The sequence below is a fragment of the Protopterus annectens genome, chromosome 8.part0 (assembly GCF_019279795.1).
Source record: "Protopterus annectens isolate FY-2018-M chromosome 8.part0, PAN1.0, whole genome shotgun sequence".
Classification (NCBI taxonomy): Eukaryota; Metazoa; Chordata; order Ceratodontiformes; family Protopteridae; genus Protopterus; species Protopterus annectens.
In genome coordinates, this window is record NC_056741.1 from 1,154,915,672 (window position 1) to 1,154,937,061 (window position 21,390).

Consider the following 21,390-nt stretch of genomic DNA (forward strand, 5'->3'; position numbering starts at 1 on the left):
TGACCTATTCACCTGACTTATTCTGGCTTAAGAGAAGCAAATCACATTAACCCTATATTTTGCTAAGTCTCATGAGTAAAGTATCTATCTGTGTTACTATGGCGTCTCCTATAATTGGGACACTTCCTTCTCTTTTGGCTAGCTCATGATGCTTTAAGGGCAACAATGGACTAGTATGGGGGATAAAGGCATAAGTGCATGTGAGGTACTATTGTGCTGTTCTGGAGCTTCTAAAAAAGATTTTCACCTTGGTGGCCTTTGAGGCTCGGCAAGATAATTTTTAAGTACCCCAACATAAAATGACTAATTATTTTGTGAGTGGCATGGCTATACTGGGTAGATGTGGGCACTGACAACTTTGTAGTGTACATGTGTGTAGATGAGAGACTATCCTCCAGCTTAAGTAGGTATTTTCACCTTTCACATGTCATCTTTAATGGAGGTGGTAGTTAATGGCTGTCAGTGAGCACTGAGCAGTTGGTAACCTCAATGAAGGTACCTAGTGCTAAAAGACTGGCATCCTACGGCAATGGGAATGGGACAGCTGCTGTGGGTGCAAGGTGTTAGAGGACATGCTTGGGAGATGCAGATATATTGGTAGCATAGTGTCATCATTTATTTCTGTACCTGCATTTCTGAAAGCCAGTACAGAAATTAATGCCAATGCTGCTTTTGTAGTGATTACTGCAGGACTGAAGCACTTTAGTGTTTGTATGAGGTATAAGTTGTAGCAAATGGCTTGCTACAGTTGTTAAAGTAGAAAGAAGCAAGACCTTTTTTTGCTCTTCAGAGCTGAGTGGAGTGAAAACAGGGCATGCACCTGGCTTGGTCGTGGGCTTAAGATCACTAGCCAGATCATAGTGGACGAGTGGACTTTTTTTTTTTTTTTTTTTTTTTTACAATTAGCTTTTACTCCTCAACTTATATAGTTGAAGGGTGCCAGATCAGGCAATGGTACTGGGCACTACATGAGCCAGGTCCTGGACTGATGAAGTGGACTACAGACCCATGATCTCAGAATGAGATAAAACAGATGATGAGCTGACGTGTTAGGCTGACTAGAGAGTGTGGCTAGTTTACGCCAGTTAAGTACTTAGTAGGGTTTTTTCAGAAGTAGTATTAGAGATGTACGAGGCAGACTCCAGTGCCTAGTGTGGGGGGGGGTCTGAATACAGAACTAGTGGGGGCACAAGATTTACTTTAGGCTCACCTTGTATCATCAACGTTCTGTTAACACTGCCTATTTGGATATGGGGAGAGGTTACTATACAGATGAGAGTGATGAGAAGTTCTGCTTTGTGTAGCACAGCAGATTTAAGCTTGACTGGCTGGAGAAGGTTGTAGCGAGAAGCAGCACATGGCCACGTAGAAACACAGAGGTGCTGGTAGAACAACTTTGCAGTACCAAATACTAAGTCTGGTACTATGCAGGTGAACTATAGAGGGCTGTTCAGGATGTAATCACAATTTAGTTTAAGGATTTGTGTCTATGGAATGCACTGCACCCTCCTGCTCATGGATGTGTAACTCTATGAAGCCCAGCCAAATGGACTGTAGATGTGTACAAGTCCCAGCAATTTAAATAACAAGCAATTCAATCAGAACCAACAATAAATCTGCTTGAGACTGGCATGCCATCCAGGATATAGCTAAGCTGGTATGCCATCCAGGATATAGCTGAGCTGGCATGCCATCCAGGATATAGCTGAGCTGGCATGCCATCCAGGATATAGCTGAGCTGGCATGCCATCCAGGATATAGCTGAGCTGGCATGCCATCCAGGATATAGCTGAGCTGGCATGCCATCCAGGATAGAGCTGAGCTGGCATGCCATCCAGGATAGAGCTGAGCTGGCATGCCATCCAGGATATAGCTGAGCTGGCATGCCATCCAGGATAGAGCTGAGCTGGCATGCCATCCAGGATATAGCTGAGCTGGCATGCCATCCAGGATAGAGCTGAGTTGCTTTCCATCACAAAACATGTTAGTGGAGGCAGCAGTTTTCTTTTAGCTGATAAAAATATAATAGAAAAAATTCAGTGTAGTCATTATGACGGACAAAACATCCTCTTTAAATTATTTTACAGAATGAAAATGTGTTCTACAAATATTTGAATGAGAAAGGATCTGTCCATGGAAAAGGACTGCATGACTGGACTCTGACAAGTTTTGACAGGCACTGAACTCAGTCTGTCAGACACAGGACAGGGCTACATACACTTGTCTTTCTGATATGTGATTATTCTTTAAGACAGAAACACAGTGGTTGCCTACATTAAACTTTCTTCTCCATACCGGAAATGTCTATCTACTTTAACTGTCTTGAAGAGGTTGAGAAAACAACATAAATCTAGTTCCCAAACTAAACTGGAACAAAGAGGCTATTGCTGCTGCATATTACTGCACGGGAGTACCCTACAGCTGTTAATAAGGTGTTGGATAGGTCGGCTGGAGAGGGGCATTTACAGGGGTTTGAAGAAGAAACTAAACAAACCAACTACTTATAGACAGGTCAGTCTCATCTCAATCACCAATCAGCAGATATGGGGGGGGGGGGGCAGCCCAGGCTTATCAAGTTCCAGAATGGCACTGGGTGAACAGACACACAGCAGAGCTTCAATTGAACAGGATGTCATAGTCCAATTCAGTGCAGGGATCTACCTGTACTACAGGACTAGTGGCAATAGGGAACACTTCAGAGAGTGTTCTAATGAGGTTATCTCAATTTCAGCAAGGCTTTTGACATGCAATAATCTGAGAAGCTGGTCTATATTACTTTGTCGAACATTCACATCAGTGAACATCTGTTTAATGAGCACAAAGCAGTGAATGTTCACTTAAGCAAACGTTTACATCCGCAAATGGTTTACCCAGTAAGCAGAGTTACTTGGCCAACACTTCAAATTTACACACATTGCAGTATATCAAACTCATCCAGGTGGGAGCTGCATGCCCGACACCCCACCACACTTACATATACCAACTCCGAGATCGCACTACAGTGGAGAAAAGAGCAAATTTCCGAACTTGGCCAACTGACTTCGTACCCTGAGTAAACCATTTGCAGAGGTGACCGTTTGCTGTTTTGTGTTTGTTGAACAGATGTTCACTGAACTGAATATTCAACAAAGTAATGTAGTCCCCTGAGAAGCACATACGGACAGATATATGTCTTATCATTAGCAGGATGTAGATGGGGGGGTGAGAGTCTATCTAAGATCAGGGAGCTCTACCAGGCATTACTAATGTGCATGTTACCACTCTGTTTTAAATGACAGCTCTTCAGTTTTACAATGTATAAAACCTGCACCTATAGTTTTTTTGTTAATTTCATGTTAGCATCAGTGTTCATGAGCTTCTAATCAGAGTGCTAGCTATTATTTTTTCAATGTGTTCATAACTAATCTAAATGTCTTACTCCAGTAGATTTCAAAACTGATATTTGTGTCACACAGCATCAATGCTGGTAGGTACCTGATTGTAATAGTTTTAATTTCTAATGCAGCAGCCTTCAATGAATTAGATTCCCTTTGGAATCTGGCCACTGACCAGTTACTATAGAAATATCTCTAAGAAGAACGCATCCTGTGATCCATGGAAGCTATCCATGCTCTGGCCATCTGCAAACAGCAGAATGATGCAAGATACCAAACATCATGAATACATAGTAAGGAAATAAAAGAAGTAGAGATTTAACAACAGCAAAGTGATTTCAGGGTTTATTTCTGCTACAGATACTTTAGCGATTGCCTCATCATCACTCTGTAATTTATGTAAAACATTGTCATTTTGCTTATCATGGTTGGCAATTATTTTCAATGAGTGAATACAGAGATCATCAGAGTGGGCCAAATGGCACATCTTCTCCTTATTCGGCTCCATTTCAACTGATTTCTGATCTTCTTACGCTATGACTGAATATAATGGTTATTCCAAAACTCATAGCTGGGGGAATAGTCCATTCAGAGATGAGATGTATGCTTTTGCATGTAGGCCTTTTTTATTAGCACTCATAATAACATACATGTGAGTGTGGAAATACTTATTTTGTAATATAGATATAAATAGGCAAATGTGTGTATATATATATATATATATATATATATATATATATATATATATATATATATATATATACACACACTCACACACACGCACTCACACACACACACACACACACACACACACACACACACACACACACACACACACACACACACACACACACACACACACACACACCTTATGATGATTTTAGGCCTTCAAAAAGCATAGTGATTCTGAAACTGCAGAGCTTCTCACATAGCATGTTGTAAACTAGCTATAGTCCATCAACACATCAATCAGTTGTGAGATTTGCAGGGAAAAACACTAACCAGCACTGAACCTAAATACACCTGGCTGTATGTTGTACCAATGAAGTTTGTTCCCTGGGACACTAATTCAGAAATGACAGTTCAACAGGTTCTAATAACCAAAGGCAATTCCAGAAAGTTTTTGGGAAAATTATCTGCAAAAGACTCAAAAAGTAAAATAAAAATGCCTATAATATGCTCTCATTATATCTCTATAGTGTATCCAAGTGATGAATATACTATTTGCACTTTAATACAACACAAAATTTTAAATACATTTACAAAATATTTCTCTGTATTATAACATTAATGATGCTTTTTGCAAATAGCAGTACAGCTTTGTGTTCTGTTTTAATAGACAGTGTTGGCTGTATTTGTGAAAACCCACACTGATTACCTTAATTTAGATAAACTAGCTGAGCAGCTGATATTAATCAAGCCATATGGCATATCAGACTTCACTGGAAGCACTCTGAGGCACAGCCTTGTGACAGAATCTCTGTAATAATTAAGTGCTTTACTGTAGCAGAGCCAAGGACAAAATGGACTTTTCATAATACAGGCACACTGGTGAAGTACTAAGGTGGGCGACTGTACCAAAGGTGACCCAACTTCAAATAGAGCATCTGGTGCTAGATCCCTGGACAGAAGTTAGATGAAAGGCAGACTGCCATGTTTCCTTCCATAGAATGTTAGTGAGGGATCTGACACAGCAAGGCCCCTTGGTAGAAACCATGCACTAGATATAGGCATGAAAAATAAATGGGCCTGAATGGAACAGATCAGGTGTTTGCCACAAACTGGCATGAATGAATGAGCTACAGAATACATTACATTATAGCAACTGGAATCTTGGAGTCAAAAAGAAAAAAAAAGGAAGCATCCCTATGTGTGAAGCACATAGACTGTATCTTGTCTCGGTGCACACGGTTAATAATATATGAAAAGGAATACAATTTTTAAGTATCTTACAGGCTATATGATATGCTTCTTTGTAAGAATTCACATAGATAGTAAGTTGTTTGCTAATACTCAGAAAACAAATGTATAAACTAGGTGTATTACAGGTAGACAACGTTATATTTGGCAAAAAAAGGAATCATCAAATCCTATTCACCAAAAATTTTGTATCACTGACTCTTCATAAATTTAGCTATCTATTTATGTATCTGTCTGTCTGTCTATCTATCTGTCCATTTGCTTGCTTGTTTCCTCGGTTTGACCAAGATAATCTGACTGAGCTAGGAGCTCTTTTTCATCAGAGTCCTGAGGATAAAGGATCCACAGGCAGTACAACTTTCATTGACGTAAGACTTACATGCAGGTTTTACTATGTTGGTTAACCACTGTAGACTCAACAGACAGTACAGTAACATATACATATGCAATGCAATTTACATTTACACAGGCAGAAAGAAATTACACACATACGCACACGCTCACACACACACACACACACACACACACACACACACACACACACACACACACACACACACACACACACACACACACACATACACACACACACACACATACACACACTGGTAGGCTACATCCCCAAAACCTCTGCTAATTACATATACCAATTCCAAAGATCATTCTGCAGTGGGGAAAGGACAAGTTCCTTTATGAACACTGTTTATGATCTTTCACAAACTTAACCCCAGCAGAAGTGATCAAATGAGTTTCTATTACTTTTGCTGGCATTAAAAATGTTCAGCATTATGAACTTTTGATTATATGGATTTTTCCAACTATATATATTTATATCTCATGGTCGGCTCCACAGTAAATTCAAGTTATATACTTGTAATCATTGCCATACAGTTTTACTTGACCCCTTCCCAGACAGGGGGATTCATGCAATACCAATACTAAATATAACCAAAAATCAAAGGTTATAGTACCCTGATGAAGGGGTGCTTTTGATTGTTCAAAAAACTCAATGGACTGGATTCAAAGAATTTTACTTGACTGAATCACTCTGTAGACAACTGCCATGCTCCTGTGGGAATTACTGTTCTGTGCAACAAGTAGGACTGCAAAATGGATTTTCATTTCCATTTAGAATCTGCAATTACAGTCTTACTATTCAGCCCCAAAATCAAACTGATAAACAATGAAGCAAATAGACATCGGTCTAATGTTTATATTCAACTTAGACTAAGAGCACACAACCCAGAAACAGTTTAAGAAGGTATCACCCTTCCTTGTGCTAGATTCTCCAGTTATGTTCTCTAAACAAAGATTCTTTCAACATCTTCACCAATAATTTACAGTCCTCCTGCACCTCCTCTACTATTATTCAATACGCCGATGACTCCACAATCATTTCTATCTCTGACAGCATTCCTAACCTTCACTCTTTAACACAACAATAATTTTCATCTGTCGAAAACTGGCTGACAGAATAGCAACTTATACTTAACCCCAAAAAGACTAAGTTCCTACTTTTCCTCCCTAAACCCCTCTCCTACCACAAATCCACTTTTACCATTCTCTCTGTCAGTCAAACCCCAATCAGTCCTGATCCAAACATTAAATTACTTGGGACATTAATTGATGACCAACTAAAATTTGACATTCATATACAGCAGAGTATAAAAAAAAAAACAGGTCTATTTTATATATTCGAACGCTTAAAAGATCGAATCACTAAAGATCGAACTTTAGTGATCAAACTTTTAAATGTTCGAATATATTAAAAATTAATATTTAAAACAAAAAAGTAAAAGTAAAGGGTTTAAGCAGGGGGGCAAGCCCCTCTTCACCCCCCCCACACCCCCACTACTTAAATATGCCAACTCCGAGATCGCACTTCAGTGTGCTACAGTGCAGAAATGGAAAGTTTCCCATTTCCTACACTGTAATGCGATCTTGGAGTTGGTATATTTAAGTAGCGGGCGTGTGTGGGGCTGCAGCCCACCATGTAGAAGGTGCAGGGGGAATTGCCCCTGCTTACACCCTTTAGTTTTACTTTTTTTTTAAAAATTTTTTTAACATATTCAAACATTTAAATATTCGATCACTAAAGTGCGATCTTTAGTGATTCGAACATTTAGTGATTCGAACATTTAAGCATTTGAATATATAAAATAGACCAAAAAAACTTTCTCCTTCCTTCCCTTCTGTATGCCTCCCCTATCCTTACTCATGTCCAGGCATCCCTCCTGTCCAAACAAGGACAAACCTATAACAACATAGTCAGATTTGCCCACTAATCTACCATACAAATCTCATCATTGTTTTGCCCTAAACCAACTCCAATGGCTAGAATTCCCCCAGCTCCTTCTCCTCTTCCAGCTACATCTTACTCACTTCCTACTTAACAAATCCTCAGCCTGTCCCTCACTCTCTTCACTTGTATCTCACTGTACCCCAGCCCATCCACTCAGCAGCTCTGACCAGAACCTACACGCTATTTACAAGCCTCACAAAAACATAGGCAAACTCCTTTACGGATACCAACAGCAAGAGAACTGCACAGATGGCAAGTGCAAAGGCTCAAAACACCAGCAGTACAAAATGCAAAAAATAAGCCAGCACTTCACTGTGGACAGAAAAAATATGAGTTTAATCCATGAAAAACAAGAGTCAACAGACCGATTTCGGCCTGAAAGCCTTTATCAATGAATAAAGATGACCCTGAGAGATCAAATATATATATTCAGCACATAATAATTAATTAGTAAACAAGCCAATAGGCACTCACAAATGATCATTAAGACCAGGTGGAAATAATCCACCTAGTCTAATTATCCATGTTTTTTCTTTCTTATTTAGAATATTGTGCCAACCAGCTTTTGAACCTCTATAGCCCAAAATTTTATCAATGATATTAAATTTAAAGCTGGCAGAATAATGTACCAGAGTGTGTTTAAACAATGCATTTGTGGGAAGCTTGTGTCTAATGTTGCTAAGGTATTCTGATATATGTAACCTGAAAGGTCTGGAAGTCTGACCAATACAGAATGCTGAGCATGTACAGAAAGCTAAATAAATCACCCAATCTCTACTACAATTAGACATCACATTGATGAAAAAAATATGTGGTGTATTCTTACTGGAAAATTCCTTTGTTTGGTAAATATGTTTGCAAAAGGAGCAATGGCTGCAAGGAAAGCAGCCAGCTGCCCTGGTACCATCCAGTGTAGTCTGTAATAAGTCACTTGTTAATCTATTTTCTTTATAATGGCTAAAATGGCTACCTAGAGTTTTGCCTCTGCGAAAAGTAAATGAACATTTCTGACCTAATAAATCATTAAGTTTATCACTGGCCAACAAAATATCCCAATGGCGATGCACTAAATCAATGAAGTATTGAGTATTCCTCCCATAACTAGCTGGGAATCTAATTTTATGGTTCTGACTAAATTTATTACATTTCCACGAATGCATTGTTTAAACACACTCTGGTACATCCTTCAACCAGCTTTAAATTTATTATCATTGATAACATTTTGGGCCATAGAGGTTCCAAAGCTGGTTGGCATAATATTCTAAGTAAGAAAGAAAAAAATGGATAATTGGACTAGGTGGATTATTTCCACCTGGTCTTAATGATCATTTGTGAGTGACTATTGGCTTGTTTACTAATTAATTATTATGTGTTGAATGTATATATTTGATCTCTCAGGACCATCTTTATTCATTGATAAAGGCTTTCAGGCTGAAACTGGTTTGTTGACTCTTGTTTTTCATGGATTAAACTCATATTTTTTCTGTCCATAGTGAAGTGCTGGCTTATTTTTTGCATTTTGTACTGCTGGTATTTTGAACCTTTGCACTTGCTGTCCATGCAGTTCTCTTGTTGTTGGTATCTTCGGTTATACTGCTGGTGGCATTTGTTGTGGATGGAGTTTTGTATCGGCTTTCTGGCACTCACTATCACTTCAATTTGTTCATGTGTGCCTTAGTGCTCTTGTTTGAGTTAAGAAAGGATTTACCAGAGATCTACAGTATGCTTTTGGGGCTATTTGCTACATTTATTGGAAGGCAGTAGTCTTTTGTTGTGCCTTTGCATTATTGTTCCTTTTATAGTGTGAGGTATGCAACAGAAGCTTTCTTGACTGACTTTATTATCACATCAGGAAGAAGGCAGGCAACAGTCGGTTGTTGTTCTTCATATTTTTTCATTTAACTGTATTGGATGCTGTAAAACTTCATGGACCTCCGTTTATCAATCAGATAAGGTGAAAACCAACCCTTTGGTGTTATTTGGAGTTCGTCCATTAAAGCAGCATTCTTTTGGCACAGTGTTCCTTTTTTATGGATGAGGTGAAGACTAACCATATCCATTACCAGCAGACTGTATTTGTCAGCTATAGGGGTGGACATTTATGTATCGAGCTTGAGCATAACATTTTGCTTTTGTTGATTATGATAAAACAACTTTGACATTGTTTAACATCTTATGGATTGGACATTTGGGCATTGGGACAGTTTTGTTTTTTTATTACTTTTGGTGTGTATGTTTTTATTTTTCCACTAACCACATACGTTGCTAAGATTTTTTACATGGGCCTTACTAAATGCATACCTAGAAAGTGTTTGGCTTCATGTTTTTTGACAAACTAAGTGATATTTTGCTGTTTATGCTTATGGAAGTGAGTTCTTCCTTTTTACAGAGTATGTATAATAGAACTATCAGGCTTGAACGTATTTTCGCCTATGGCCCTTGATTTATCTAAGCTGTTCTTACTTGAATGTCTATTTGTAGCCTGTCATATATTCTTTCCAGATTTAGATACAGTCTTAATTATTTGTTTTTATTGTTTTGAAACTTATATGTTTCTAACCCCTACTACATTTTGGTTGGACTTTAAATCCTATATGATTGAGGGACCATTTTTTGTAGTTGCAGTCTTTGTTAACATCTGCAGTTTAGACCTGTATATATATATATATATATATATATATATATATATATATATATATATATCTATATATTAATTAGGTCCCCATCTTTCTGAATCATACTGTTGTATCAAACATATCTATTTTTTTCTTTATAATCACAGTGATTGGTATTCAGCCTATTTTTTATGGGCTGTTGATTTGTCAGACTTGGGCTGTTGGGGTAATAATTTTTTCTAAACTTACTCCTTGTTTTTTTTTTGAAAATTATGGATCTTATGAGTATTTTAAGAGAATTTTCATCTGACAAGGAGGATATCCAGGTTTTTGGGCTGTCGTCCCAAAATATTGGATTTCCCCAAGGGGATAATACTCCAGATGTTTCCTGTACATCTATTTTTCACCAACTCTATAAGAGTATAAAGGTCCTTAGGTCATCTGTATGGCATCTTAAGCTTTTTAAGGCTTATTTGGAAAAGGGCATTACACCTAGGGGTTTGAGGATTCAGATTAAGCCTTTGGTGTGTCAACCTGATGATGTACTTCTAACTGCCTGGTCTGAAGCCCAACAAAATGCTTCGATGTAATTTGTAAAAATTCTACACTCTTATTATGAGCATACTATTGACACCTATATATCTGAAGTTAGTGATATCTGTCATCAAGCTAAACAGCTTGAAGGCTTAGCTATATATAAAAATTGTTTTCATCGAGCTAAACAGCTTGAAGGCTTAGCTATATATAAAAATTGTTTTGATAAACTAAGTAAAGATCTTTTACAGTTTGAACAGGAACTTAAAGATAGAAAAATTAGGAAATTCCATAGGGACCTAAGGGATTACAATATGGGCAAACCTTCTGACCAGGTTAAGAGTGTTAAATTTGTTAGAAATGATTCATTGCAACCATCCCAAAAGAGGAAAAGGAAAAAAATCGATTTTAAAGAAAACACTCAGTGATATATCAGGTGAGGATTCTTCTTCATATACTGATACAGAAATGGAAAAACAGCAATTGCCACCAACAGCTAAGAAGACTTGTTCTACTGAACAAGTTGAGTCATTGCAGGATGTATATCCAGTCCCTTTAGGAACAGGAAAAGGAAGAGGGGGGGTAGGGAGCATAAATTTAGAAGGGTCTCTGGAAACAGTATTGAACCTTCTGAAACTGAAATAGCCCCTGAAAATAATGGGTCTATATTAAAAGAACAAATGTTTACTTACCCGAATACGTCTTCATCGAACCGCGAAAACATTGATCGTCCTGAAGAGCGAAATCTGAAACGTTGAATCATCATGGTTGGTCCTTCTGCGATATACCTCCGTCAGGTAAGTGTGCAATAGTTACGGACCTTAGGGTTAGGGTGCGGGTTAAGGTAAGTGCATAGATGGTAATGTATGTTAGATTTAGTGTAGGGTTAGAAGTAGGGTTTTATTAAGTGTATGTGTGTGTATTATTTAGTTTGTTTAGGTATAGCTTTTTAAGGTAAATGTGCGATAGTTACGGACCTTAGGGTTAGGGTGCGGGTTAAGTTACGTGCATACATGGTAGTATATGCAAGATTTAATGTAGGGTTAGAAGTAGTGTTTAGTTTGGGGTTAGAAGCAATGTTTTGGTTACTTTATGTATGTAGTTTATTAAGTTTGTGTAGGTAGTATGTAGCAGGCGGTGGGATGGGACAGCTATGAGATTTCAAGTTTTTGAATTTCATGGTTTAGGGCATTCAGTGTATTTGCGGTTCACGGAATATGTGCTGCCGTTTAGGTATTCGGGTAAGTAAACTTTCGTGGTTTTAATATAGACCCCTAATCAATGTTCTTAACATCTTTTCTGTGGTTTTATCTGATTCAAATTATAAGTTACTCAATTAAGGACTGAATTTTATACTTGCATTTTTTGTCTCTAAGGATAGCTTTGTAGATGAATTATAGGTTCAGAGGTTCATAGGTTGGTACTAGGCTATCGGCCCTACAAGCCTAGCCATAACAATTCCCTGGATATTTCTTCCCACAATATTTACTTCCCTGGACCCCTGTCTAGCAGGGCAACTGACATGATCCCCAGGGTGAATTTCCTATCTCCCATCCAATCGTCAAGGTTCCTTTTGAAGACGGCCAAGGAGACGGTCTGCTTGACATGTATTGGCAGTCTATTCCAGAGTATGGGGAGTCTCTGGGTCAGGAACCTATCCCTCCAGCATGTTTTGTTCATTGTGATGAGAAGTTTAGATCCGTGGAGCATGTGGATCTGAGGGATTGGGATTTATTTAAGAGGAGCATGTCTAACAGCGCAGGGTTTGACATGGCCTTGTATGTTAAGCAGAGATCGCCTCTGAGTAGACGATATGCCACAGAGTATAGCTGAAGTTTTTTTTAGACGGTCAGCATAGGGCATCTGCTTTAGGCCTGTGATTCTTTTATTGAGGTATTTCTGTGGCCTTTCCAGCTGTTGCAGATGTCTTGTGAGGTACATACCAAACGGGACATTGTACTCTATAATGGGTATAATGAGGGATGAGCACAGTTGGACAATGACCTCCTTTTTTCTGGATGAAAAGCCCTTAGTGATGAGGTGAGCCACATAGAAGGATTTCCTGACTGTTGTGGCGATGTGGTTATTGAAGGTGAGACCACTGTCAAGCTGTGACCCTAAGTCTCTCATCACACTTTTGGTGTTTAATGTACTGCAACATATATGGTAATTCATGGGTACATGGTTTTTCCCAAAGGGGATAACTGTACATTTCTTGGCATTAATCTTGAGCCTATGGCTCTGGCACCAAGCATCTGTTTCTGTAAGGCCCTTTTGTAGAATATCCACATCATTTGGGGATTCAATAATGGCTCCCAGTTTGTAGTCATCTGTGAATTTTGTTAGCCAGAGTCCCTTAGTGTTGGCCTGTACTTCACAGAAGTAGATGCCAAACAAGAGCGGTTCCAGGACTGAACCCTGAGGTACTCCACTTGTCACTTGTCTGGAACTGGATTTGGAGTCGGCTACTTTTACATTCATTTTGTACGTTGCTTAACCTCAAATTATATTTCCAGGATGATGCTGTTGATGGTGGCTTGACTGATGTTACTGCTTTTAGATTTCATAAGTCTACATTTGTTCCATCAGTGAACAAAAATGTCGAGATTTTTCAGCAATGTATTTTGAAGGAATTACATTTTGGTTCTGATTTTGACAAAAAAAAATTCTTTCTAATAATTTAACCATGCCCAAAATCGAGGCCCTAAACAGGCACAAGAATGACAAGAACATTGTCATCATTCAAGCAGATAAGGGGGGGCACCACTGTGGTTATGAACTGTTCCAACTACATTGAGGAAGCTGAGAGGCAGCTACATGATGTTAGATTTTACATAAGCATGCCCATTGACCCTACATCTAAATTTAAAGGGGAGATAGACAAATGTTTGGAAACTGCGGTTAGTAAAGGTATCATTGATAGAAATACATCTTTTCATTTAAAAGTTAAGGATCCTTTACCGCAATATCTATATCTTCTCCCCAAAATCCATAAAGATATTTATAATCCACCAGGTAGGCTAATTGTATCTGGTAGAGGTTCTCTTACAGAACCTTTATCAGCTTACCTGACCACTTATTTAAAAACTTTGTTAAAAGGGGTCAGGGCACGTCTACAGGATACAAATGAATTTCTTAACATTGTGTCAGATACAAAATTGGAACCGGGATGGTTAATGTATACTTTGGATGTGACCTCTCTGTACACGAGCATTCCACATTGGGCTGGATTATCCACTTTGGAATTTTGGTTGAATAAAATGTCAGTGTATATAGTCCTGGTTTCAATACCTTTCTCTTGTGTTTAGCTTAACATGTCCTTATGAAAAATGTGTTTTATTTTAACAACAAATGTTATTTACAATTAAAGGGTACAGCTTCCTTTGCACCCATATATGCTGACCTGTTTATGGGGTATATCGAACAGATGATTGTTTATGATCTTAATCACAATATTTTTCTGGATGAAATCGATATTTGGCAACGTTTTTGGATGACTGCTGGATGGTTTGGCAATCTGATTGGGTGTATTTGCTTGAATTTGTTCAGTATTTAAATGAAAATAAATGGGGCATCAGTTTCATGGTTAATTGTGATGCAGACTCTACATCCTTTTTGGAAGTTAAGTTATCTAGACAACCAGATGGCACATTAGTTAGCTCCATTTACAGAAAACCCTTTCATTCCAATACACTTTTGCATGCCTCCAGCTGCCATCACAAACATGTCATCGGAAACATCCCCAAGTCACAATTTATGAGGATTCATCATTTATGCTCCAACACTGAAGAATATTCCTTTTTTAATCAGGATTTAATACAGCAGTTTACTGAGCATGGTTACCCTCTGGGCCAGTTGATTCAAAACAAATAGTGAGGTTCAACAGCTTTACAGATGTGATTTACTCAAATACCAGAAATGTAATAAATCTAGTCAGAACCATAAAATCAGATTCCAAACTAGTTGTGGGAGGAATACTCAATACTTCTTTCATTTAGTGCATCACCATTGGGATATTTTGTTGGCCAATGATAAACTAGGTCAGAAATGTTCATTTACTTTTCGCAGAGGCAACATTTTAGGTAGCCATTTTAGCCATTATAAACAAAATAGATTAACAAGTGACTTATTACAGACTACATTGGATAGTATTAGGGCAGTTGGCTGCTTTCCTTGCAGCCATTGCTCCTTTTGCAAATATATTTACCAAACAGATGAATTTTCCAGTAAGAATACACCATGTATTTTTTCCATCAATGTGCTGTCTAACTGTAGTAGTGAGTGGGTGATTTATTTAGCTTTTTGTACATGATCAGCATTCTATATTGGTCAGACTTCCAGACCTTTCAGGTTACGTATATCAGAACACCTTAGCAACATTAGACACAAGCTTCCCACGACTGCATTGTTTAAACACATTCTGGTACATTATTCTGCCAGCTTTAAATTTATTATCATTGATAAAATTTTGGGCCATAGAGGTTCCAAAACTGGTTGGCACAATATTCTAACTAAGAAAGAAAAAACATGAATAATTAGACTAGATGGATTATTTCCACCTGGTCTTAATGATCATTTCTGAGTGCTTATTGGCTTGTTTGCTAATTAATTATTATGTGTTGAATATATATATTTGATCTCTCAGGGTCATCTTTATTCATTGATAAAGGCTTTCAGGCTGAAACCAGTCTGTTGACTCTTGTTTTTCATGGATTAAACTCATATTTGTTCTATCCCCAGTGAAGTGCTGGCTTATTTTTTGCATTTCAAATTCCTTTATAGAGACAGTCTTCTTAGCCTGGAACAGACTGCCCATAAATATATGTAACATCCCTAGCTCTCCCTGCTTCAAAGTTGAAGGCAAAAACTACTTCCTGAACTCTAGAATCTGCTCATGCCAAAATCGCCCATGAATGCAAGTACTTGTTTCATTACTTAACCCCCTCTTTTAACCTCAATCTGTTACAGAAGTAACAACTCCCCCTTTTCAATAATATGTATCCTAAACACTCACTTCCCCAATCAGTAACTACTAGTGGTTTGAGATTTGAGGATGTCTATTACACCAGTGATAAAACACTATTTTTCAAATCCACAAGGATTCATTTGTATCTCAAGTGCAATGCAACTGAAAAAAAATCTTGTATATAGTAGACACCTGATGATCACTTTGTTATTTTTATTTATGAATTCTGTATTTTTATGTATCTATTTTTGTATTTTTCTCTACTGTGTGAATATTGTTTAATTCTGTTAATTTTCTGTAATAAGGAAATACTGTAATCATTATTGTAAATTTTTCTGTGTTGTCTGGAGCTTTTCCCCTCGAGTCTCCACTGAAAATGGGCCACGTGGCTCAGCTGGACTAACCCGGTTAACAAATGACAAATAAATAAATTTTAATACAGTACTAGATCCAACATTGTTTTAACTATGAAACACAGAGATCACCACTGGAAAGAATGTATGTCACCAAATATAGAAAGAAACCCTGCAGTTCTTTGGAGTATTTTATGTTTTAGAATCTTAGGAATTTTCCTGCTCAACTTCTCAGTACCTTTCCTAGTTGCATTTGGCTTGTGGTAAAGCTATAAGATGCAGTGCTGTATTCAGTAATTGTGGAAATTAATGAAGTATGTAGGGAAATAAATACTTTCCTGGATCAGATAGACATACTGTCCAATAACATGAAGACCAATGCACAGTGGCGGCTGGTGACTTCAAATCAAAGGGGGGCTGCAGGAGACAGCTGAATGGGTAGGGTCAATGGGAAGGGGTGTGGCCAACTTGAAAGGGGAGGAGCTATGCTCAAAACCACAAAAACTAACTTTAATTAAATACGCTGCCCTGGGTGCCAAACCGTCATTATGAGAGTCCAAGTAAGACAAAATGAAGTGTAGAAGAAAAAAAATATTTCAATGCATTGGCTGCATGACAGCTTACTTAATATCTAGATGGAAACAAAAAGGTTGTGAGGCATGAAAAAATAAATTACTTTTTAAATACATTACTGGAATGCCAGTCAAAATCAAGTATAAGAAAAACAAGCAGCACTCAACTCAAACCACTTCTCCTTGCACTGCAGTTCGAATTATAATTTATATTCAGCTTTATTAAAGTACCAAGTAACATGCTGAAAGTAGCAATCTCTGTGATGCCCCCACTTGTAAAAATGTTTCTTATCCAAAAAAGACCTGCTGCCTGACAACTATCTACTTGTTCCAAGGGGAAAACATGATCAAAGTAAAAAATGAAAAGCAAACAAGAAACAAGCTCAAGATACATTGCTTAAAGGATTACTGTACAGGTTATGGACCACACATGATAGATTGGCATTCTGTTTAGTTTAACTGTAAAGCCTGCAGAGATGACTGGAAGTCTCCAACAAGTGTAATGAGCTTCTTAAAATAATGAAATCCTGTCCTTTATTACAAATACTGTCATATGCATTTCAATACCCAAGGCTTATACATTATCTAGTTATGTAAGTATTCTTGCATGGCAACAACAGAAAGGCTTTCAATGTTGGCAATTCTTTAACAGTATGCTTATTAAAGCTTACTTGCATCTTACGATCTCAGACAAGCTTACCTGATGGTCATTAAAGCATTGCTACTTAAACACAGAGCTACACGCACTTTCTGATTAATAAGCATAAATCAACAGTATAAAAATATGACAGAAACCAGACCATTCTGCAAAATCAAGGACAGATGAAAAGCCACTGTAGTACTTGTGTCTACCTTGTATGGGAGGATACTCTGCACATTTACACTGCAAAACTGCTCCTTGCCTTGCTTGGACACATCCAGAGTCACTACATGGGTGAGTGGGGTGCAACAAGTATGTCACAATTTGAAATGTCTCTGGCTGACTGTGATGGCCCTGACACATTTGTCATACCTCTCAACATCAGAGCAAGAAATCTGGACAAAGCCATACAGAGAAGTGGGACAAAGGCCCAAAAATAAGGACAATTTTTAAATAGTGCTCTTATAAACTTAGAAAGATAATAGAATAGCAGGTCTTGCATTAGTATGAATTTTCTGAAGGGTATGAAATCTGGAACTGAAATGTCTGTCATTATTTTCTAACTTCAGTCTTTAATGATTTGCCACTAATTTGCCAATAAAACACACAATTTTATGAAAAATGGACCAAAAATGTGATGCAAAAATATAAAATAGCCACACGATACAGCTGGGAACCTGTCAAAGAAGGGACACTTTTTTAATATTAGTACTGCTAACTTGAGCAGCTGACAAAATAAAAGAATCTACATGCATTTCTGAAATAAAAGTAATCTAGAACTCTGATTATTACAGTTATTACTTATTTGTAAACCCTCCATGTTTTTTTCCTAAACTGCTATTTTGCAGAGGGATTATTAGGGGAAGAGCAACATTTTGAGCCAAAATCAGGGACAGTTGAGAGGTTTGGCAATGCCTAATTCTATAAAGCAATTTATTTGCATGTACCTCTCAATCTGTTAATGCAATAAATCTGGACAAGGCCAAATATATTGGGGGAACATATAAACAGTACTAAAAATTGCTCTTGCATAAACTGAGACAGTTGATAGAATAACAGGTCTTACTTCAGCATGCATTTTTCTGAAGGTTATGAAGTCTGAAACTCAGTGTCTGTCATTATTTAGTGACTTAATTCCTAAATGATTTGCCAGAAAACCACAAATTTTATGAGGAACAAACCAAAAATAAGAAGCAAAAATCTATTCATTCTGTAAAAATCTGGACAGATGGGAGGTATAGTTAATCTGGGGCTGTCTTTGAGTTTGCCGCCCTTCCCACTCACAAATTCATGGTCGAATGGAGCCTCCCCCCTACAGCCATTCCAATGATCCATTACTTGGCTATTTCACTCCATTTACCATAAACACTAATGTGCATACTGTTTTACTTCTATTATGATTTGGACTTCATTTGAAAGTTTTATTTTGCATTTTGCAGCACAAACATTAAGACATCTGCTAAACAAAGCAATGCAGTCTCACAATGAAAACAGACAGCATTAAAACTTCTCTGTCCTTGAAACTCACATTCATTCAAACAGCATTGAAACCCACATTCAAAGATAATACATTTTGCCAGTGGCAGATAAAGATTAACTTTGGGCTGTTTTCAAATCATAGGCCCCTTGCACATGAAACATAGATGTGCTCTTTGATACACCTTCCTGATTGTACTAAATTATATTCCTTGTACACTACAGTACAGTTGTTAGATGGCGTTTTACATTTATTGTTTTGAACATTTTTCCAGTAAACAATGAAACAAAATGCATGCACCAATAATGAGAAAAACTGCCCAATTCAGAACATTTTTCCAGTAAACAATGAAACAAAATGCATGCACCAATAATGACAAAACTGCTCGGTTCAGAACAGTTCCATCATAAAAGTCTACTCAAACTTCTACAGTCTACCATTATCAGTAAATATGCACAATCTCTGAAGAAGTAAAAGTTATCTAAATAATTCCACATTAAAGAAATCTGTAACTAATGAAGAGGTTGCTGCTAGCAAACATCTTTATATTTCATGGATTCATCGAAAAATAAAGTGTCTGTTGCCCCTGAGGAATAAATTGCCTATATTACATTAAAAAAAGTATAAGCTAGTAATATTGCAATAGGAAATGGATGGCAAACTGATAACAGGTTCATAGTTAGTATTTTCGCTAGAGAGGACATACTTAGTACGGCAGCATCCACCCCTTGTGGGAGTAGAACCCACAGCCTTCTGCATCAAAGCAAGTACACAGCCTGTTGTGTTATTAACAATGCAAGCAGATTCAGCATAAGCAGCACTAAACTTCTCTTCCCCTGCAGCTCTCAGCTCCTTGTAAAATCTACTCAAAATACTTAACTGCATCTCAACTTCGCAGCACAAGAAATCTGGAAAAAGCCAAAATTTATTGGGGGGGGGGGGGTCAAAAGCCCAAAAACCAGGGACACATTAAATATTGCTTGTATAATCTTGGAAAGTTGCTAGAATAAAATGCTGTGTTACCACCATACATTTTACTGCCAAGGTCCCTGTGCAAAACAGTCAGAACAACATACCACTACGCTAAATCAGCTGCTTTGTGAAAGAGAGGAAGACTGAAACTTAAATGGCTATCATTTAGTGAATTCCTTTCTCACCATAGCTGTCAACCTCTTAGCACAAAACACCTGGACAAACCCAGTAACGAGAGAATACAGCCCTTAAACATATTCACTGAATTCAGTTCTTGCCATAGCTATCAACCTTAGCACAAAACCCTGGACAAAGTCAATAATGGGGGAATACAGTCCCAAAAATAGAGACAAATTTCAAATATTCATCTTATAAACTTAGAAAATTGCTAGAATAAAAGGTTTTGTGTTGCTATGTATTTTCTGAAGAATATGAAGTCTGAAATTCAAATGTCTGTCAATTTTACTTATTTAACATTTGTTAACCAGGAAAGTCTGATGGAACAAAAACAATTTTCAGCAGAGGCCCAGGGAGAAATACTGCAGACACGCCTTTGTAAAATGGCAGGACATCAGAGCAAACCCACAGAGGAGATGCAAACTCCACACAGAAGGCACCCCAGCCAAGAAACAAACCAGAGAACCTATAGTTGTGAGGCAACAATGCTACCACTGCAACATCAAATATTTAAGGAATTAAACATTCAGAAACCCGAAGTCTGAAATTCAAATGCCTGTCAATTTTATTTAACATTTGTTAACCAGGACAGTCTGACTTGGAACAAAAAACAATTTTCAGCAGAGGCCCGGTAAGAAATAATGCAGACACATGTCTTTGTAACATGGGAGGACACAAAAGCAAACCCACAAAGAAGATGCAGACCCCACACAGAAGGGACCCCACCCAAGAATCAAACCTGAGAACCTGTAGCTGTGAGGCAACAATGCTACCACTTCACCATCAAATATCTAAGTATTTAAATATTTAGAAACCACAGATATTATGAGGAACAGAACAGATCAAATATGAGGCAAAAATCTGCAAATATTTTACAAATGGTGGTGGGTAGGGAATTCAGGCCCTTACCCCCTGCATACAAGGTACAGGGTTCAAGCCTGAGGTATTCCCTACCACACCACCATGAGTTTGCTTTAGCCACCAGTATATAGCAACTGGGGCATCACACACACACACACACACACACACACACACACACACACACACACACACACACACACACACACCCCTTGTCGACAAGCTGAATCCACCCTTTGCCTAGATAACTGCTCACCTTGCTGCTGATATCCAAACAGTCTCTTTGCTGCCACTGAGTGCCTTAGATGTCCAAATCCTCCTCATGATTGATCTAGTGCACCTTGTTAGCTGCTACATGCATCGTGATTGGTCCAGCCTGCTGCTGCTGCAGTCCAGAGTGCCTCCATTCTGTGATGTCACCACCACACAGACTGCTGGCATCTTGGGGCCAAGATGCCTTTCCCCCTATCTAGACTGCTGAGAAAGCAGTCTGAGAGTGTTCCCATGTATCTAGAGTGTGTGCAGACTTCTGGGAATTACAGTGTTTGTTTTTGTGGTGCATAGTTTTATTTTTGTTTTCTATGTGGGAGGGGCTGCAGTCCAGTCCTATAGCATGAGCTGCCCCTGCTA